General features: G+C 42.9%; 1 protein-coding gene across 2 annotated transcripts in view; it reads left to right on the forward strand.

Annotated features, from left to right (window-relative positions):
* Positions 1 to 22,820, forward strand: part of Myo16 (myosin XVI) — a 470,083-nt gene that overhangs the window by 37,293 nt on the left and 409,970 nt on the right. Inside the window, exon 1 of one of the 2 annotated variants that reach the window (XM_063247026.1) lies at positions 3,180 to 3,260. The exons of the other annotated variant lie outside the window; for it this stretch is intronic. The gene's annotated coding sequence lies outside the window, so the exon portion shown is untranslated. Of the gene's footprint in view, positions 1 to 3,179; positions 3,261 to 22,820 lie in introns of those variants that run through there. 2 annotated transcript variants of the gene reach the window in all.

Genomic DNA, 22,820 nt, shown 5'->3' on the forward strand with positions numbered 1-22,820 from the left:
TGCCAGGGATATCTGTGTGTATTCACAGTACATTCTTTTTGGCCCCCACACGGGATTGGCTGTTTCCTTGATCTCCCTCTCTCTCTTTCTGATTTATTTGCTGCTATGACTCTAGGACCCCAGGTGAGAAGAGGAAGAGTGTTTCCCAGCACTAATCCTGTGTGTGTCCTATCCCGAGTCGCTGTATCCCTGGTGCTCTCTGAGGTTCCAAACTTTTAAGTTCTCTCAAAGTCACTGTCACATTCCACTGCCTTGACATGATACATGGAACACCTTGAGTCCTCTGCTGTTTGAAGCAAACTACTCTGGATCAAAGTCAGTGCTGCTTTGACTTGCCATAAGCAGTGGAAATTATTCACTGAGATATAATTCTTCCTTCCTGAGCTTTTTTCTCTTTTGAAGTCCATGTAACACTTCTTATTTCCCTTTGGTTTTCCTCTCTGGGAATTTTCTGTGCCTTTCTTCAACTAACGGCAGAAATCTGAGTAAGCATGGTTTTCCCCATCTTTCCTGTGAATTCTTGCCTTCGAGTGATCATGGATTTTTTTTTTTACTAGAGTTGTGTGTTAGTTATTTGACTTCACTGAGAAAAACACTAGCATCTGAATGTTAAAAGAGGAGTTATTTTAGTTTACAGTTTTAGAGGTCTCAGTCTGCAAACAGTGGTTCCAGTTCAGAAACAGCATGGTAGAAGGTCCTGAAGCAAGAGATATGCTCACCCCATGGTGGCCAGGAAATAGAGAAGGGCAAAGCCAGGACAAAGATTACATCCTTCCAGGCCATGTACCAGCCACCCACCTCCGCTGACCAGGCTTTACCTCCCAACATTATATTTAGCCACATCAATCCACTGAGGAATACCACACCCATAATCCACCCCCAAATGAAAAGCACTTTTGAACATCTGAAGCTTAGGGGGGACATCCAGATATGAATCATAGCATAAATTTTTTCTTGCTTTGTGGAACAGGTGGTGATATTTTCATGTCTAGCAGCAATCCAGCTGCTGCCCACAAAGGGAGACTTGAACCATACACAGTAATGTGGTAATTTACTTACAGTCAAGCAAAACCGCCATTACTTTCTTTCCTCCAAGTTGGAAGTGGTATGTTTGTAACAGAGCCTTAGGAAAGAAGAAAAGTCAACACAGTGGGTGGCGATGGATAAATATTTACATCCAACGAAATTGTTGAAGTGCTTACTTGTATACTTACATAGTGTTAGTTCTTATACAGGCAAAGAGGTTATGGAAAATCTTGACTGTTAGGCATGTTTTCTTTTTGACTGATTTGATTGCTGTGTTATAATTAACACATATATAATTGCAGATAGATAAGCAGACATTACACACGGAGTAGGGCTACCTGAAAACTAGAATTAATTGAGCACACAAACATCAAGAGAATAAGCAGGGTAATCACATTAAAATTTGGTTTTCAGTTTTCATTAAAAAAGATTCCAAATATTAGGGGACTTTCAATAAAGTGGTAAAAAAATTTAGGTCCCAGTATTCCACAAAGAGGCTCAGCATCTGGAAAAGCACGTTGCTTGACCCCTGTCCTTCTAGTGAGAGCCGTTCAGTGATCCCAGCATGACACAAACACTGTGATTTTTTTGGCGGAAGAAATCCTCCCTAATCTCAGTTTGCTCTACCATGCTTTGGGGGTGACAGGTAAGAAAGAAGCGTGGTCTTTGCTTTCTTTGTTTGCTCATTTTTCTGTGGAACCAGGGATTGAACACAGGGCCTTAGCGCTGAACTGCATCTCCAGTGCTCTGTGTGTTTTATTCTGAAACAGGATCTCAGCAAAGTTGAAGAGGTAGACAGGAAATTTAAATCCTCCTGCCTCAGCCTTTCTGAGTGCTGGGATTATACGTTTATGTCCCAGGCCTAGCTTCTGCCACACATTTCTCCTTGGGTCTCCTCTGCATCGCAGGGCAGCCCTGTACCTCTGTAATACCCAACAGCCTTCTCCACCAGGTCACATGTGCACTGGCCCTGCACAGTCTGTCCTGTGCCACCTCCTCCTGGGGACCTGCTATGGAGACGCTGTGAGAGGCCACTTCCACCTCCAGGGCAGGCGTGGCCCTCGTCTCCAGGTGTGTGCCGAAGCCTCTATTTCTCACTTTTTCATGGACCCATGAGCACGGTTCAGAACTTGTGGCTCACTCTCCTCTGAGGCAAATGAAGCAATGACCTGATAAGATGTGTGATTCTTAACTTACTCTGTAAGTGTTTTCTCATTACCACACCACAATGTCTCAGCACCACAATGCTGAATTTGGTCCCCTGAAAAGTGCCAAATTCCTAATCTCCAGTGTCTGTGCAGGAAACCATGTTTAATAGGTCCTTTCACACACAGTCAAGACAGGTCCTGAGGGTGGGCTGCAGTCCACCATGATGAGGTCCTGACCAGAACAGACTCAGAGACAGGCATCCTGTGCAGCAGATGGGAAGAGACCTGGCATCAGCTTTCTGCGTGGCCACAGGGGCTGAAGGGAGGTGACACATGTGCAGGCAGGTGCCGCAGGGACACTGAGCATGGGGCTTTTGGAGAGGGCAGGGTCATGCTGACACCCTGAGTATGGACTTCGGGCCTCTAGAGCCATGAGGTTAAATTTCTGTGTGTTTGGCCACCTCGTTTTCAGTTCTTTCCAGCATCCCCAGGAAGCAAATCCATCACCAGGTCAGTGAGACTGGATCCACAAACACAGGTGCAGCCCTGCTGCACATTCTGTGGGCAGCAGCCCAAAGCTTCGATTCGGAACAGCAGCCTTTACCCGAAAGTGCAGTACTATGACTCCATAGTCCATCTGGAAAGTACTTCTTAGTCATTACAGTAAACTAAATCCCTTTACTGCCTTTCTTAATGGTAATAGAAGTTAGTTTGTATTCTTTTGCAGAGGGCTTTTAGAAAATTCTACACACGCACCTAAAATGTTCTTTCCAACAAAACAGTGACTTTACCTCTGCTTCAGCGTTCAGTGAACAGGACCAGGATGAAAGTGTTAGGCTGGGAGCATCATCAAGGGGCCCTGCTTACAACGCACCGTGCTGTGTGTTCTTGAGCACACCGTTTATACCCTGCCGGAGAGCTGAGCTGAGCGTGTGCGTTACTATGTCACAGAGTTGCTATGGTAACATCAAACCAGTGAATTAACCACCTCCCAAAACCCCAGCAGTGTGTAAGTGTGAAATTGATTCAGTTGTACACCGGAACACGGGATACATGCAAGCCAAAGTCGTCGGGATAAAATTTCTGGTAAGAAACTGCATTTCTGGTTACTTAGACATCATGCACGTGATATTAAATATTTGCTTTGGCTATTCCAGGAGCATGGCATTTGAAAGTCAGGCGCTAATTTTATGCTTTTACTGTGTAGTATTTTGCACTTATCTCAGGTGACATGGCTTTGTTTCCACTGTATAGAAATTTGGATACCTTACAAATTTTATACTTGAGATAAGTATTTTAAGTTATGTAGCTTTGAAGTAAACGGCCTATTTGTATTTAAGGTTATAGAGTATAAAGAAATGATCTCTGAGGGAAGATAAAGAAAACTATTGCCTATACATTTATTTTTAGGTAATATTTTTAATTTACATTTTGAACTGAATAGTATCAAATATAAATAGTACAAATCAGAAAAATAAACATGTTTAATATTTTAGTGTAACCATTTGTCTTTACAAAAATAGCTTGTTAATATGATTACTATTTCATTTTAGCGCCCATTAATTGTGTGTTGTTACTCTGAGTATGAAGTAGGAAGGTGCTGGACTTCTTCAGAGTAATCCCTTAGGAGCAATTGCTTGTTTGGGGAAGCCCAGTGCAATGGCTATGGCTTACTTTCTTTTCTTTCTCAGCACATATTCAACCCCATGAGGGTTTTGGAAACAGGGATAGGGGAGGATCTCTCTGGCATGAATTCATTGCCCAAATGCCTCTCTCAAGTAGTCCATGCAGTTTGTATTAACAAAATACATTCATCAGGCATAATCAATGAGAGCTGGAACCTGTCTTATCTCAGGGGACCCCCAACCCCAGGCCGTCTACTTTCCCATTAGTTCAACTTGGAGAGCAGAAGAGCATGACTTGTTTACATAACAGGAACCAATATTTGCTCTTTTATTCTCTTGTCAAAGATTTCCAAGGACAGTGTTTGCCAGACCCTGGCTAAACCCTTGCTGACAGCGTATTTTTCTCTTGTTTGGTTCAGGGACACTGTGACTGTGGCTGTGTGGGCTGGCTGTGTTTATGACTTTCTCACAGTTACATGCCCTGGTGTTATTAAGTAAGCCTGAGGCTGGGTATTCCAAAGCGTATCCTTTGTAGTTTTGTGCACATGTGCTGGTATTTACTGAAAAGAATGAACACAAGAGAATGATTCTTTGGATCCAGTTCGACTTTGCCCTTCATCACTCACGAGTCTAGTAGTAGCAAAAGCAGTTACTTCTTTCTTTCTTGTAAAACAGTGGAACACTAATCTTAAAAAATGTGTAGCTATATAAATCAAATAAATGCTTCCTGTAATGTCACTTTGGGCACAGTGGTGTTTTCTAGTATGAAAGTAGTAAGCTTATCCATAACAGAAAATCAGGAGTCAAGCAGAATATGCACATGCATGGCCTCTCTGACTCTGAACTGTCCTCCATTAGATTTAATTTTAGTGGCTGAAAAGAGCTTTTTCCAGAAGACAGCTGTCTCAGTTAGCTTGGCATCCTATTTCAAATGCCTCATGGGCAGAGAAGCTCATAAGAAACAAATTTAGCGTCCACTGCTCTGCAGATTGGAAGTCTGAGTCTGGGGCATCAGCATGGTCAGGTTCCAGTGGTCACTTGGGTCTCTCTCACCTTGCATGGCAGCCACAGAGTGAGAGCTTGCTGGAGTTTCCTGCACAAGTACATTAATCCCACTCATCAGGACTCTTCCTCTTCAAGCTCTCCTTCCCGTATCCTTACAGTGGAAGTCAGATTTAATGCAGATTCTGAGAGCACACAAATATTCAGTCCCATGGAGAATCCCCGTTGTCATAGAACAGAAGAAAAGTTGGGAAGAGTAGAGAAGGGGATGATTCATTGTAAAATGACAGTCACAAGTGCAATGACCCACCCCTGGATGCAGATTTTAAATATTACTATCATTTTAAAATGACTTTATACATACTTACATTATTTTGGCATGTGTATATGTCTGTCTTGGTTACTTATTTCTTGTTGCTGAGACAAAATTCCCAATACCCAATATGAAGAAGGGAAGGTTTATTTAGCTTACAGTTTGTGGAGGTTTTAGTCCATAATCAGCTGTCTCCAAGGCAGGGTGGTATGGCAACACTTTAAGGCAGCAGCCAGCAAACCAGCCAGAGAAAAAGGGGACAGGAAGCCTCTTATCCTCCCTTATATTGTACAAGGCCACCCCCTGCCAGATAGGTGCAGCACTCACACCATCTCTGTACCCTCCTCTTGCCCAGGCTAAGGATATTCACAAAATAAGGATCCTGGCTCCCTGCTGAGTGTCTTAGTTAAATTTCTAAACTTCTCAAGTTGACACACTGTATCAACCATAACAGTATGTGTGTGTGAACTACTACTTATTTGTGAATATTTTCCAGGGCTGAAATAAGTAAATTATTGACAGGATGTGCTTAGAAGTATTTAGAACAGCGTGGCATTATGATAACACTCAGCTGCCTGGCTAGGAACTCTTCTTTTGGATGTGGACCTGATAGTGCCTTGTTGAATTTGCACAATGACTTGAAAATGAGATGAGCTGTGGACTTCTCATGTATAGGAGAACTATATATTTACCTGTAATTATTTTTTTAAAAAAGTTCATCTTCACAGTCTGTTTCCAAAGAACTGGATTATAAGCCAAAGGTTTATTTATATCAAAAGATTGAGTATCAGGATTTTATACATATATGCAGTATTATTCTGTAACATTTAATCCTAGATCTTTTTTATGGAGAAAAAATAATTCAATTTATAACAACAATAGTGACAAAACAAAAGCAGGCAAACAGAAAACTCTGCCACTTTCTGAGTAATATATTTTGGGCACCATACAAGGTTCTGGATTCACAGACATTATGTTACTTAATTCTTGAAAACACTCACTTAATAGGCAATGTTGTTTCCACTTTAGAGATAAGGAACTTGTCTCCCTCCAAATCTCAGGCCCTCCTCACTATGCTGATGAGAAGGAAGTATTACCTGGTGCCCTAACTTATGCATTAAACTTTATCATACTGTACATAATACACGCCAATCACATCAAATTAAAGTGTCTCCTGTTTAGACTGTTACTCAGAGTTGGCTTTAAGAACAAAGGACGTTTCTCAAGGACATTTGAGGAGACAGAGAAGTCTTTGTAATTTGCACATTTTTGGTGTTAGTTCCAGTAAATCCAGACCAGGTTGTTGCAGCTTTAATGTTACTAAGGGAAAAGGGAAAATGTAGAGCAAGGCGAGTGGTTCATGCTGCAGTTTCCATAATGTTTTCTCCAGGCTCTGAGCACATATTGCTTTGATGACTGAATATCTGTGCACCGCAGGGGTCTAGCAATCAGTTCACTGGGTGAGGATGAGGGGCTCAGTGAAGATGAAAGCCAGGGATCAGAAACTTACTCGGGATGGAGGGTTTGCCCTGGGGGCTAAGTGAAGACAAAATCATCAAGAGTTCTGGACTGCCGAGAACAGAAAACAGAAGGGATGCTGAAGCTGGGAAGGACTGCGTTTGTTGGAGCCTTGATGCTGATGCTGATTTTAGACATTTATAAAACAATAAAAGATTAATCAAGGGGGTGGGCGCCATTAAAATTTCATATTTTAGCTGGTTGTAGAGTGAGAGAGAAGCACACTTTTAAGGGTGTCAGAGATGCAGGAGAGGGGCCGAGGTGTAGGTGCATGCAGCCGGTCAGCTGTGAGTGAGGTGTTCCTGTCACCTGTGTGTTAGACTTTATATCCAAGTAACAAATCAAGGTGCCTTATATTTTTGAAACACAGCTGATCTATTGTGAGCTCCTGTCATGTTTTCTATGTAAGTCGTCATGGAATAGAGCTGTTGGGGAAAAATGTCCATGTGAGCAAGCCCTAAGCCAGGGGCACCACCTTCTCTTTTTGCTGGCATTGAGCTTCAGAAATTTTGCTGTTGAGCCACAGCCTACTACCTTTAGTCTACTCCTGCTAACTGTTCGGTAACATCTGGATTGTTAGAGTAGTTAAAATATAAGCAATATTTATTTTAGTTGGAAGAAAATATGATTCAGAATCACCTAGTATTTGTAATAAGCTAAGTGAAGAAATGGGAAGAATGTCCAGGTCACCTGCGCCAGCCTTTCATGTGTGAACGGATTCTAGTGAGCACCTGCCCGAGAAAAGGTCCTCCAGCCCTTTCTCAGTTCTTTTCAGTAGACCTCTCTATTCAGTGATGCTCTCTGGCTCTATTTTTGTATCTTGAATTGTAAAATCTTCCATAGCACCATGCCTTCTGTCCTCTCTTCTTCCTGTGAAAAACATCCATTTCCCATTGTTACTTCCTTTGCAACACAGTTGCTGAATCTGTTCCTGTTCCAATTATAGCCTTTCCAGATTCGGATTTGATGGTCTCTGCTTTAGTGGGGTGGCTTCAAAATCAAAACCTAAAGCTGAATTTGAAAATGCTGTCAAATGGAACAGGCTGGGGGAGGGGACAAGAAGGCTGTCAATAATGGTTTCATTAACAACTTTTGCTAATTTAGAGTCATTAATAATTGCACACATCCCTGGGATGTGAGCATTGCAAAGTTCCTGGCTTGATGACCTTGGATGGAACCAAGGGCACCTGCTGAAGATGCAGTGGACTTGTTTAAGCCTTGTGAGTCCTTTATTGCAGAGTCTAGGCTTACTAAGGAGCTGCTCTTTTGGGCCATGCTTCCTGGTGCAGCATAGATGCCCAAGCAGAACAAGCAGTAACCACCGCACTCCCCACCCCCTGTCTCCTAAAGCTTCTGGCTGTGATTGGCTGCTCTTCCTTCTTCCTAGGTGCCATTGGTCAAAGCAAATCACAGGGCCACATCGAAGATGGCCCCAGTGCAAAGTGACGCTGCTTAGGTGTGCAGAGAGGGTTAGGTACACAAAAGCCAGCCCCAAGGAGGGAGAGAGAAGGCTGTGGGCATGAATCCTTCCTAATGCTTATCCTGGAGCAATGTTATGAATGAATTGCTTTTCCTGTCTTTTCAATTTTATTAATATTTTTTGAAATAACGATTTCTTAACTAGAAAAGCGTAACACTTTTTAATATGGTAATTTTTAAAAAGTAGAGTATCTTTTAAAATACTAACCTCAAATATTCATCTAAAATTTATAGTTATTAACGTACTTTGCATCTAGAACATTTATACTATTTTGATACTTACAGTTCTTTCAGTGAATTATTAGCTACATATTAAAATTTTCATGTTAGGAAATGAGAATCAGTCAGCAGACCAGAGGTAGACTAGTGGCAGATTCTGAAGAACAAATAAAGTAGGACAAGAAGAGCCATGGTCTCCACTGTGGTCTGGGGAGGTTAGTTAGCTGCCTCCTCTGCATTCCCAGTCCCATCAGCTCATAGCCGGTGCAGCAGTGGCCTTCGCATTTCTGTATCCATCCTTAGCTGTGTGCACCATCTCTTTGTTCCCCACGAAATCAGAGTAATGAATGCAGGCACCAACAGTCTAGGAAATTCAAGTGCAGTATTGTTTGTGGGTCCAGCCTGTTCTATGGCTTCCACTGTGGGGACTTTCCCAGCATAAGGGGCTGCCCTCTGGGCTTGCTTACAGAGTGCTCGGTGCCTCAGTTTCTCCTCACTGTCCATGTCTGGATCTTCAGTGTCAGGGAAGCTCAGGAAACTCACAAAGCTCCTGGTCAGATGAGGGAAAAGGATAAAGTTCGAAATTCTTGTCTGTCCATGGGCTGGGGATTCTGTAGGTGCCTGTAGTGTGAAGAGTCTGTGAGCGTTCAGGTATTGGATGGAGACTCACAAGTAAACTTTAAAGTTGACTTTATTTCCTGGTGAACCGTTAAAGACGCTCAGGAAAAACACTGTTTTCTCTGACACTAGTAATACTGCATTCTTATACCATGAACTCAGATACCTGCATGCACAAAAAGTGTGATGGAAGACAGTAGTTATTATGCAAATCCTTGCAATTTATTAGACACAGTGTAAGACTCTGTGTCATTTGCAAAACAAAATTTAGCCTGTTGTTTTTAATTTCTTCAGTAGTTACTCAACTGTAAGATATTTTAATGGCTTTATAATTTTTAGACATCAGTGTTGGGGCATTTCATTGTTAGTTTGAATTACCAATGAGTTTCGTAATGCCTTTTAATTTGAGCTAAATTTTCAAAATGTTGCCATATAGCTTAGTTGTTATAAAATTATTCTTATGTCAAGATTTTAGCCACTTTCCCATTTCAGTGTAATGAGGCATCCCCTAACTCCTACTGCCTGAACAAAAATGAGTAATCAGTGTTGTATAGATGTGTTCCCCCATTCCTTGAGCGCTCCCTGGGCAGTGGTGGCTCAGAGTTTCAGGGCTAGGTTGGGGCAGAGAGCCTTGCATCTGGCCGGAGACCAGGAATTGCTACAGGGCTCCTGGTCAGGACCTGGGGATGTAAGGAGGGTGAGTGGAACTTCCTGGTTGCTGACCCCAGTACTGAGCAGCCTGGCTTAGTGTCTTCCCACGTTCACGCTCTGGTTTCTGCTTCTCTCCTCCACCCACGAGGGTTAACTCCGCCTATTTTGCAATCCAACAGGAATTTTACTGTACAGAATAAAATATCAAGGTAGCATCAAGTACTGGATGTCCAATGGAAGACTCAACTAGAAATGACCACTTAAGAAAGGCTTGCTGTGAATGACCCAGGGCTGTGCTGTATTCGTTTCTAATTGGTTCACCTTGTGTAATTGTGCTCTCTCCCTGTCTCTCTGTCTCTGTATCTCTCTTTTTGTCTCTCTCTGTATTGGGGATTGAACCCAGAGCCTTTGTGCTGAATTACCTTCCCAGACTTCTTTAGTTCTGTTAATTTTGAGACAGGGTCTTGCTAAGGTGCTTAGTTGCCTATGCTGGGCTCACACCTACAATCTTCCTGCCTCAGCCTCCTGAGGGTCCTGGGATTACAGGCCTGGGCCATCATGCCTAGCTGTGGCATCTCATTTTCGAAGGCTGGCAGGATCTTCTCAGGGCTCACAAGCTGCTGCTGGACCTTCATCCTCCCGACTACGGTGACAGATGTCCCCTGGCGTTAGTCTTGGGTGCCTTGGTGCCTACACGTTCCTCACGTTCAGCTTCAGAATGGGAAACTGCAGGTCTACACCTGAGAGCCCCACGACACTGGCACACACTCCCAGATCCTTGCACCTGCTTGGTGTGGTGGGACGTTCATGATTACAGATCATGCATGGGTCCTGATAATTCTGGAATATTCCTTTATCACTCACATATGTATTACTCCAGCACTGGAGCACTGTAAATGTAACTGCTGAAAATTGTATGTATCTTTAAAGTCTTATTTAAACTTTCCATGTGTCATTTGTGGGCCATTCCGAAGGAGTTCATGGTACCATTTTATATTTTGTGTTAGGAAGCAGACTGGAGCACACATGTGTTCCTGTGCTTGTGTGGAATTTGTGTGTGTAAGAGTCATCCGAGTCAACTCTGTGGCACGAGAAAGCATTCTGTTGAAAATTAGCAAGAGTCTGTTTAAATCACTTTCCAGCTGCATTCTTTAAATTAGGACCCTGTGCTCCACAAAATTTATTTTTATTATAGCATAGATGCTTCTATTTAGAGGTCAAATTATGTTACAAAGATGTATTCAAAATCAAAGAATAAACATATAGATACTGACTATAAAATTCCAGATCATTTATGTCCTGGGAGATAAATAGTGATGCAGGTTTAAAAATTACATGGTTGGTTTTAAAATAGAAACCTGGTCTTGGCAGTTCTTTCCAGTGGCGATGTGACAATCAATTATTGCCATTTTTGCTTTTGCAGAGATGCTGCCTTCCAGCTTTTACATTCTCTAGGGTGGGTGCCAGGCCTGGTCCCAGCCTCAGTGGCCCTGCCCAACCCTCCCCAGTGCCAGAGGACCCTGCTGCTCCTGCAGTCATTGGAGCAGGAACTGGGAAGCCCACTAGTCCTGCCTGTTCCCCTCTCGTCTTCCTGGCCTGGGGTATCCAGCCATCAGGTCTTCCCACCCAGTTCACTTGGCCCAGTGCAGTTGCTGGTATAGCTCTGTCTTCTGGCAGTCATTGATCATTTGCCGGCTGTTTCCTGTCCCCACACAGTACACCACTCACTGTCCCAGTCCTCTGCTCTGGAGGCTAGAGCAGAGGAGAAATGACAGAACCTTTCACTGAGGACTCAGAGACAGATGCAAGGGTCAGCATGGCAGTCCCTATGGGGAGATGTGCTGATAGACAAAGAAAATCATGCTCCAAAATGGTACCACAGGCAAAGCCTTGAGTTAAACACTAGGCACCAGGCAGTGCTGCCCAGGGGGCTGCACTTAGAGAGTGAATATTATGGACCCAGTGAGTTAGAGGAGCTCAAGGGGAAAGATGATGACTCAAGGAAAGCAGAGTGGATGGAGCATTGCTCATGAGAGGAGCATGGTGGGCCCCTAAGGGCAGCTGGAGGCTGTGTGGCCATGGACACGAGTGTAACTTATTATTAGCAGCTAAGATTGTGTGCAGTATCAGTTGCATCTTTTGTTTGGGCCCCCAGTCTTTCTGTCAATCAGCACGTCTTTGGGCAGCTTCAGTAACTAAACTCAGGAGCCATCAGAGATTTAGTGCATCAGCCTCCATATGTGCACCTCCTGCATCTTCCCATTCAAACAATGGTGGGTCAAAGACATCAGGAAAACATTGCACCAGCACTGGACGCCAACAGGCTTTTTATTCTTGCTGTTGTTCTCGACTACTTATGTGATATTTGTATTGTGTCATGTATTACAAAAAGTCTAGAGATTATTTAATATATATATATACAGAAATATGTGCAAAAATTATATAGAGATGCTCTAACATTTGATGTAAGGGACTTGAGCATCTGCAGATTTTAGTGTCCTCACAGGTCCTGGAGCTATCACCCCCGGATTTTAAGGGGTGGCTTGTGTAGGGCAGTTACACAGTGCTGAGGGCAGAAGGCTGGCAGAGCAGCTTCTCTGGATGTGATTTGATCTGTGGCACTAAGGCTGCTGGTGGAATTCTTGTAAATGCTACAGGAGGGTCGTGGGGGATGTGCAGAAGAAGAGAATTCCGTAGAGAAATTAGGAGCCATCCCTGCTGTTTGGACACCTATGTTAATGGCTGTAGTGGTCACTTCCTTAAAAATATTTTAAAACAGTATTTCCAGTATATGTCGCCCATAAAAAAACTTGGTTTTTAATATCAGAATAACTTAGAGACCCGAGGATCTCTGTATGAGATTCACTGGGTGAGTCCATTTTTTTTTCCTAATGGAAAGTCATAGACAATGGCACTTCAGTTCATGAACTCAATCCTCTCTGTGATTCTGGTTGCAAACCAAGTTGCATGAGAACTGAATCAAATTCAGGGGCTAAATTCATTGTTGACTTTCTGGGGTCACCATCCAATTCGATTTATGACAAGAATCATAGAATTGAGTTTGTGAACTAAGGTACTACTGTAATTAAAACACACAGTAATTCAATGTCTGATTCTGGAAGACATAGAGAATCAAAACAGTCAGATAGCTGGTCCAGGCATGTAAGCACATAAAGGTAAATTGATGAATTTTCAAGATGGATTTTAAAGTCAGTTTCCTGAAATTTCTCAGTGTCTGCTTCCTTTTGCCATGCCCTGCCCTACAGTGGCAAAAATTCTTGCCCATCAGAATACTTTAGAAATGAGGTCTGTCGAAAGCCCCACTCCACACTATGGTGTGAACGCTCCAGGATAGCTCAGTTCAGCGGTGCGTGGAACATCCGGGTTACAGGGATCCCCTGAGCAGGAACCACAGATTCCTGTCTCTATTCTACACCCTGATTTCTGTGCTTAAAATTCTTCAGATTAGCCTCGAACCAAAGATGATGTACAGCAATCTGAGTGCAGAGTTGTACTAGGTTTTGAAAATTTCCCCTCAAGTATCCAAATTGTTTGCTCTCTAACCAGTTGGACACTTTTTTAAGCTTCACTTTTATAAAAAGTTTTCCCAGTAACGGCTCCATTTTTTGCACTGCAATCATGGGTTAAATTATGCAACCATAATTTCATTAGTTGAATTATGCAACTGTAACAGCTAGTCATTTGGGACTAAAGGGAGCAGCCTCTTGGCGAGCTGCTGGTTCCAGGGGGATGCAGTGCCCTGTGTCACCTGAGCCAGCCAGGGTCATTTGAGAGGGATGGAGGACGTCCAGGGAAGACAGCCAGTTGGAAACTTTCCTAGAAAAGAGCTTTGACTTGCTTTGTACCATTCAGCAGTTGGGGAACTAATCTGTATTACCCAATTTAACATTTAGAATTATGGCAAATCTGAAAAATGTGAATCATTTTACAAACCTTTGACAATGATGTTTTCTAAAATAAAATGTAAAAATATCTTCTTTCTGCCCAGCAGGAATTGTGAACAGTGTTTTAATTCAGCTAACCTTAAATACATCAGATGGATGCATCATGCCACAAAGGGGCATGTGATTAACACCATCAGGTGAGCATTCTGGGGCCCAGGTTTTCTTCTTTTTTTTTTTCATCTTTTTTCTTTTTATTGGTACCAGGGATCGAACTCACGACTGCCTGCTTGCAAGGCAGGTGCTTACGCCGCTGAGCTAAACCCCCAGCCCTTGGGGCCCAGGTTTTGAGGACTTATTTCAGAAACATGACAAGAATTTAATTTGTGATTTACTGAAGTCATATAGAAAAATGGACAAATTGTCCATATCACGTAATACAGAATTTCCAAATGGGGTGGCTCATGCTAGGGAAGTGACTGTCATTACAGTTTCCATGGTGAAATTTTCTGTCTTCAAGAATCTTAAATCACACAGAGATGACATGTACATGTAATATGCAAGCTAAACTGAATATAATCTTCAAACTCTTGCTACTGAGGAGTCCTTTCTTATTGGAGTGTGTCCTGGAGCCGTTGAGTGTTTCTTCTTCTTCGTCTCTATCTCCATCCCCATCCTTGTCTCTGTCCCTGTCTCCGTTCCCCCTTCTTGGCTGTTTGTGTGTGTTGTGTATTTGTTGTTCTTATGATGTCTTGGTTACTTTTCTTTTGTTGCTGGGACAAATACCTGACACCCAAAATGAAGAAAGGACATGTTTATTTAGCTCACAGTTTGTGGAGGTTTCAGTCTGTAATCAGCTGGCTCCAAAGCAGGGTGGCATGGCACAGGGGCAACACTTCAAGGCAGCAGCCAGCAAAAGTAGCCAGAGCAAAAGGGAGAAGAGCAAGCCTCTTCTCTTCCTTTATTGTACACAGGCTCCCATGCTCTAGGGCGAGTGGAACACTCACACCTCCTCTGTGCCCTCCTCTGTGCCCACCTCTGTGCCCTCTTCTTGCCCAGGTTCAGGATGTTTACAAAGTAAGGATCCTGGCTCCCTGCTGAGCCTCTTAGTTAAACTTCTAAACTTCTCAAAGTGACACAATGTATCAACCATAGCTTGGTCCCACCAGGATTTGCTCTCTTCTCCTTTCTCATCAGACAATGTCATGAAGGTGGTGCAGCTCCTTAGTGCTGTGGGAACAAGTGAGGGTCCCTGATTCCTACAGGATCAGGTCCCGTGAGTGTAGTGAACTAACATAGACTTGCTGTTCATGCTGGGGAGACTGTATTATTTACCCAAGTTCAATAGATGGTTGTTGGTATGGAATATAAAATTGCATTTTGGAATATATTTATTCTGAGAACGGGAAAAGGATTCAGGCATCAAGTCAACAGAATTGATGACATTCACTCAGGGTTCCTGCCTTCAGAAGTTTCTAGAATACTGTAAACCTTAGGCAGAAAAGTTTTCTTGAAACAAGATCATATAATTTGGGGACTTCTAAGTTGAAAAATTTTAGTACATTGTTAATTTAAATATCATATTTCAAAAGTATCAGAAGTATGCATAGTGAACTTGGAATTTTACATTTTTAATGGTTTGAGAGAGAGGATGTTTTGTTTTTGTAGAGAATAATTTAACTTAGTGAAAAATAAAATAGTAATATGATTTTTTTGGAATTTATACTCCTGTGTAATTTTTCTAAATTAAGGTCATTCTGGTACAAAACTGTAGAAAATCCAGAAAGCAAATATAAGAAAAATTAATAAATTAAAACTACTTTTGATGTCACCAATGAGAAGGAGAAAACTAAACCTGTAGGTCTCATCTCTCCATCTTTATACTGTTTAGGTTAAATATTTACACATTATTTCATAACTTGTTTTTTCACACAGTTTACTGATACTTTATTTCATTTTAAAATATCTTATGATTTTTGAGAAAATATTGGAGAAGTAAAAAGACTACAGAGTACGGAGTGAAACATTTATTTTCCACTCAAAACTATTTGAGGCAGTTTTAATACACGTAATTGGATATATGATTTCTGATACAATATTCCTTGAAATCAAGTAGATACTTATTGCTTGTGTAATTTTGGACAAAATTGGATAAAATATTGCTTAATAAAATATTACATCAATTAATGCCATTTCACTTAACTATATTTAATATGCTTAGAGGTGAGGTTTTAAAGAATGATTGAATTTAAACTTATACTTTGCCCAGTAAAGATATAATTTATTACTATACTTAAAGCAAAAACTGAGATACAGTGACTTTCTCCTCTTTAGCCTCATAATAAAGTTATACATATTTATGAGCAATAACTTAATTTTCTCCTTTACTTCAACTAAGACTAATGAACTATTTAGTTATTAAATAATGATTTGGAAGATATTCCACATTATCATTAATTAGATTTATTTGCCCTTACATTTATATGAGATAAAAGTTTAAGCAATCATTTTACAAAATTATAACAAAGGCTGCAAAATAATTCAGATTTTATTTATAATCTTCACAGTCTTTTTTTATTTTTTATTTTTTTTTGGTACCTGGGATCAAACTCATGACCTTGCACTTGCCAGGCAGGGATTTATGCCACTGAGCTAAACCCCAGCCCTTTATTTATAATCTTAAACTTTAAAAACAATTTTAATTTTCCTTAGTGTATAAGTAAAAATAGGTGAATTATTGGAGACTTCAGTATGTTAATGTACAAAACATTAGGATTACTCTTGCAAACAGTAAGGATTCAATAGCACTAATTATTTAAATGATTGTTTTATCAAACGTATAAACCATATATTCCCGTAAGTGGTACAACACATGCACATCTCACAGACACAGTATGAAGAGATGATTAGAAAATTATACTTAGAATAAATGAACACACAAAGAATGCATGTTTTGGCACTCAATTAAAACTGTCAAAAATAAATCTTTAAATGATAAATTTATATTAATTTTGAAGACACAACCTGTTTTTCTTATCGAATCTTCTACCTGTGAAATTTAGCTGTTTCTAAAAGTGTATCTGTTCAGAAACTCTCCCCATATTTATAACTTTTCAAGCTGACAGACTGATTTGAAGGTCAGCTGTATCCCAACTAGAATGATTGGAACCCTAATTTCCTACCTCGACGCCCTCCCTGGACATGAGTATGAAATTGCAGGTCCTCCTTTAAGATCGTCTGCGTCCTGCACCTACTTTTGGCTGCACTCTTAAGTGCATCCTCTTTGTGAGCAGAGAGTTAAGGTCCTGCCTGCAGCTGAGTGTTGCCAAGGCACAGACAGTATTTTAGCACCGCAAACTGGCAGACAGTGTCATGTTACTGGTTTTGTGCCTGTTTCAGTTTATAAGTTTCGAGTTTAACAGTGAGTTTTACCAGCATACTTCCACATGGTATTCTATAGATTAGAAATAAAATTCTGATCTGGGTTTACAAGGCAGGTTTCCTCAGTATAAGAGGACCATAGCATCACGGACTTTCCTATCACAGAGAACAAAGTTCACATCATCTCGTCCACTACACAGTGCCCCACACATAGAATCGGATTGTCCCAGGAATTCCCCCTATGAAGGCAGAGTCTCCTCTCACGACACCTAACTGCTCCTCAACACTGGGTGATTATTACCGTACCATCTCCTGGTGTTCAGAAAACAGCCAAGGCCCTAACACAGGCAGATCAGAGATGACCACAGTCAGCTTCATCAGAAAGGCCAACTCAGCAAAAGCTAGCCTGAAGACTTAGCTGTCTTCTCAAATAGAAACCTATTTCCATTTAGAAGTACAATAGCAATGGACTGCAGAGTATCAGGAAAGAAAGAAAGTAGCTGAAGAAGATGTCCTACCCACAGGTCCAATGCCATCACTCAGGCACAACATTTAAAACCTGCTCCCCAAGCTTAGGTCTGATAAACACATATGCTGCTAGTGTTGTAGGGAGCTTCATGTGTACGGAGTTGTGTGGGTGCCTTCCACTTCTCGGGGTGTCAAATGGAATCAGTTCGCATCTCCACATCTTGCAGGGAGCAGTATTTCTGTGTTAGCCTTTCTCTGTGCTTTGCCTGTTTGGGAAGGGGAAGTTTCCCTCATTGGTTCTAGGACAAACTAGGCTCTTTTCTGGACTGCACTGCTCACAGAGACTCCACAGGAACGGCCTCCCTCACTAAGCACTGTGCAGAGGAAGTAGCGGGGGTGGTGGTGGGGACACGCTTCTGCGCCCCATGCTCTGTGGTACCAGCGACTTACATTCGGCTTCCAGGAAGTTATCAAAGGTACAACAAGACAGACACCAACATGGGAATTGTAGTGAAGAGCAAAGAGGAAAATAGCTGATAGTTCTTCTAAAAAGAGTGAGAGAAAGACAGAAAGACAAAGAAAAATCTTTAAGGAGCCAATCTCAAGATCTTGCGTTAGTGGATGCTTTTGTGGTAAATCGTTAGCTGCGTTTGCAAATATTTCCTTCTCACCTCTTCTGGACCCATGGCTGGGATGCACGCTGTGTGGGTGGCTTCGTGTGATTCTTGGAGAAGAGCACAGGGGCGTGACGTGGCTCTTGTTGGTGTGGGCACTTGTTGGACTCTCCGTTCTCTGGCACAGGGAGTGGCAGCATATGGACTTGTGTGGGACACAGTCCTCTTGCCCGTTCATGACCAGCAGGTCATGCAAGAGCAAAGAGCACTTTGTAAGTTTCAGCTTCTGAGATTTGGAGTCTTACTCCTCGTGGCAGAGTAGGATTTGTGGAATTTGTAAGCAACATCCAGCAATAGCGATTAAGGAATGGGTGCACCTCCATAGTGCAGCATAGGAAAGATCTGAAAGTCACATCGAGGGTGAAAGTAACACCGAACCAAAACCACAAAAACCACCATCTGGCTGGAGGACAGGTCTGGGAGCCCCCAGCTGGAGGATAGGAGACCCCAGCTGGAGGATAGGACCTCCCTGGCTGGAGGATACCCTGGGAGCTCTTGTCCTTGCCTAATTAGGGACAGCAGCACTTTCCTTTCTCATGGCTTTGGTTTGTATGATAAATGATATCCTGGGTCTACATAAATCACGTATTGAGTGTTTTAGCACTACTTTTACCAACTGAAAGGTTTGCGATTTTTTTTTTTTTACTATTAAACTGATTAATATGTTCAGTAGACCTCTGTAACAGTGTTTTGCTTCTTACCTTTTATTATGCCGGAATTTTTTATTTGCCGTCCTTGGTGTCCTCTTTAATCCACTCTTGACTTTCCTCTAGAGTTTACTGTCTCAGTGTTTCTAAGCTCCTTTGTATGATCTAATAATAAACACAGTGACAGTTTCTATTTTATGAAATTAGTATCTCTGCCTAGTAATTTCTAAAATCCCCAAGCAATTTAAGAGTTGGCTTCAATCCAAAAAAAAAATATAGCAGCCGATGTTACTTCAGTAACCTCTTTCAAAGCACTTTATAGGACTCCAGTCCTGATGGAGTATGCTGAGCACTTTCTTAGATTGTTCCCTCTCCTCTCCCTCTCACCCTCATCTTTATCTATGTAAGAAATTCGGAAACCATTGACAGGTGCCTTCTGGTATCGTGGCTCTGGAAAATTGGGGTTAATCTGGAGAGAGTAGTTCAAAGAGAGTGGATATTCAAGCTGCTTTGGAGCAAAATTAGAAATAGATTGTCATGTGCTACTCTTTAAAAAGTGTCGTGGTGTTGTAAATGTATGCAGATTAACTTCTATAGCTCCAGTTTCTTCAGTAGATACGCTCTTCCTTATTCCTTCACTTCTGTTTATAAATGTGCACAGTAACTGTATGTAGGTCTGAATAATCTGCAATCTGTACTGTGCCCATTTTAAAACCTTACAAATATTTACTCTCACATCAATGAGAGACTTTAGGGTTTTAGAGTGCTGTCATCAGTGATCCAAACACTGTTTTTTAGACCGTATATTGTCAGCATAGCATAGATTAAATTACCAGAACACTATTTCCAATGCAACCTAAGAAGGCAAACATTTGATTTTAAAATATCACACATTTCCATGGAGATCTATGTAGTGTGAGTCTCCTGTGGTGCTTCTTGAGTGGTAATAGGCACTAGGATGGTTTGGAAAGTTCTGGAGAAGAACAGTGCCTGGGCTCAGCCCCACTCTGTGGGTGGCAGTTGGCTGCAGCCTGGTTGTGGTGCAAGTGTGTGAGTTCCGTGCCAGTCCCAGGGAGCTCTGTGCCGAGTGAGGTCCTGGTGGACCCCAGACTTACAGTGTGCACGGCTCGGGTTGAACACTGAAGTTGTGGTCCAGGTTCCTCAGAGTGTGACTCTGCATCAGGGTCTTCACAGATATAAACAAGGAACAATGAGAGAGGACCTCTAAGAAGAGGGAATTTGGGTACCAAACCTGTGCATAGAAATGACACCAGGTGAAGACTCCAAAGCAGTTGAGACAGGAATGGGAGAAGACCCTGTGCTGAAGGAGGAGGACGTGGAGAGATGCATCTCCAAGCCAAGGCCTGCCAGAGTTTCTGTCTACCCACGGAAAGAGAAGGGGCCAGGGAGGATTCTTGCCTTCGGCCATCAGAGGGAGCACAGCCCTGCTCGTGTAGTTGCAGAGAGAGAGGCCTCCTGCTCTGGGAGATGTAATTTCTGTGGCTGTCAGCTCCTGCTGGTGACCTTGTTATGGCGGCCCTGGGAAACCAATGCAGTAGGGTGTGATCATTGCTGAATTTATTTAGGATAAAACATTTCTATCCTCACCTATTGGGTACTTAACCGAGTCTCCGGCATAGGTCAGGGGCTATTGAGCTTTCCGTAGCTTTCAGCCTAGCTGCCCGTGGACCCATTCCACTGGCTTCTAGGAGATGGAGTCTCAGCCCCCACCTGCTTGGTCTGTGACTCCTCTGTGGCGAATCCCTCACCCCAGGAAATTCTGTGTATCCTGAGAAGCTCGGTGTGGAAAGACTGGTGGGCTCCATTTCCGTGGCCAGGAAAACAGTTTTTCAGATGAGTAAGAGCAAACATTGATTCCCCTAGCTTGTTAAGAGAAAAATTAAAAAAGGATTAACTTTCAGGCTTGTAAGTAGTTAATGTCTTCATGCTTTTATTTGAGTGTTAGGCTGTGATTTTTATCTTTGTTGTTTTTAGTTTGCTGCCTTTCCTAATGATTGGAAGGAAACATAACAACAGACACTGATTCTGTGGCCATTTTGCCCAACAACCCTGGACAGTGCGCTGTGGTAGGAAAACAATGTTTGGATTTAGGCTCTGCTGCTGAGGGGCCTTAGTTTTTATGCTCACTGTTTTCTTTCTTCCGTGTCCTTTTCACAGTGCAAATGACCTACTTTGAAGTTTCAAATAAAAAGAAGTTAAATAGGCTTTTATTTGGCTCTTGATTCTGTCTTTTTCTAGCAAATTTGGAAAAGGTCCTGACTTTGAGTGTAACATGGTTGGGAGGAGGGAGGAACAGAGAGAGCTTCTCCTGCCGAGTCTCTTTTCGCCGGTCTGCTGGGGGACTTTTCCCCCGAGGAAACTTGCAAGGCTGCCAATAGCCGTGCTCTATGAATAGGAGCATTTGCTTGAAAGAGAGAGGAGTAAGGGGTGTTTGTCGTTTTGAAGAGTGCACATGGTTGTGTGCATACCTGTGCCTGTGCCTGTGTGCACCTGCAGATGGGTGCATGTACATGTATGCACACGCCCGCGTGTCTGTGCACACGTGGGTGGGTGTGAATCAGCTGCGAAGACTCCTCCTACTTGTAGGGTCTGGTATCCCTGCAGGGGCCTCCTCAGTAGCTCTTGATGGCTGTGGCTGCTTCCTATGAAAGAAATATAGCGTGCTGCTGTTGAAACAAGATTGTGTGTAAATGTTTATTTCTTAGAATTCATAGGACTTCGTGCTCTTCTGCAGAGAAAATTATAACCAAAGCTCCTTCAAAATAAAATGTCCTCTGTTTGCATGTATCTGGCCTTAAGCTGAAATGGCTTAAGGGACACGTTTGCTGTTGCCATAGTGAATGGGAATGGAATCCCTGATTCACCGGGAACCTCTAGGGAACGAACACTGCACTGTCTTTCTGATGTTTGGAGAAATATCAGCAACCTGTAGGCACCACAAGAGGAGCCAGGTGAGTCAGGGTGAATATCATGCTTGAGCAGTAAACTGGCAGTGCTTGCCATGAAGGGAAATTCACTGGCAGGCACTTAGTGTGAGAAATCACATAGGGAGATACGAAGAGACTAAGCACCTCCGGGACCATCCTGGGGAAATGGAGGCCCAGCCCTGAGTTTCAACACGGGTGTAATTGGGGCTTCCTAGAGCTGTAGGAGGAATGCCAGGGAGGGTTGGCTGGCATTTCAGAGAGGAAAGAGCCATGGGGGTGAGCGCCTGTGGAGAGTGGGGGAGGGTGGGCCCAGATGTGGCCCAGACTGTGACCCTGGACCTCGGCACTCAGGTACCACTCACAGCAGGTGTTAGAGCGTGTTCTGTAACCTGTGCTTTACAGATAAATTACTTCCCTGTCTATTTTAAAGGTGAGGTTATTTTTGACCAGAGACCCCAGGATGTTGTGACTGTTAACCTGGACATACATGGGCTTGACTAGCTGTGACTTCTGCTCAGACACCCCAGGGATGGGGGCTCCCACACAGTCAGCTGTTCAGCAGGTCAGACCTCCTGCCCTTGCTTGTCCTCCATCATGTGCAGCTGGCACAGGGTCCTTGAGCCTAAGCAGTGCTCACCGCCCACCACCCAGCAGCAGCAGAGGCCCCTCTGGGCTGTGATGGAATGAGAGGAAAGCCAGGCCTCTGATGGAGGAATGCAGGGAACACCCATGAGTGGGTCAGCTATAGAAATGCCGGTTCCCCAGGCCACGGTGCTGGCTAATGTGACATGACTGGCCAGTCCACTGCCTTATCTCCCTCCCTCCTGACCTTCTCCTAAGAGATCAGCTTCAGTAAGATGCCCAGTGAGATAATGAACGAAGAGACTAAGCTCAAGCCTCATCTTGACTAGTAAGCCATCCTGAGTCCCAACTGGTTTATTCCAGCTTCTTTCCAACCCCTCCTTAGCACCGGCCTCCTGACAGATTTGCTGGATTGTGTGTTCATGGATTGGCTCATTACTCCCAGTGGATTCACCTGTGCTCCTACTTCGCTCGTGGGACACTTTGGTGTTGGGTTTTCAGACAGCTGCAGAAGTCCCCACACTGCCCAGGCACATCTGTGTCCTCTGCTGCAGCCCCCGAGCTGAATCTATTTTCTTTTTTTTTTTTTTTTGTCTTTTTCCTTTTTATCAGTACCAGG

This window comes from Cavia porcellus, unplaced genomic scaffold (genome assembly GCF_034190915.1).
Source record: "Cavia porcellus strain 051 isolate PalLab524CR breed Dunkin Hartley unplaced genomic scaffold, mCavPor4.1 scaffold_4, whole genome shotgun sequence".
Lineage (NCBI taxonomy): Eukaryota > Metazoa > Chordata > Mammalia > Rodentia > Caviidae > Cavia > Cavia porcellus.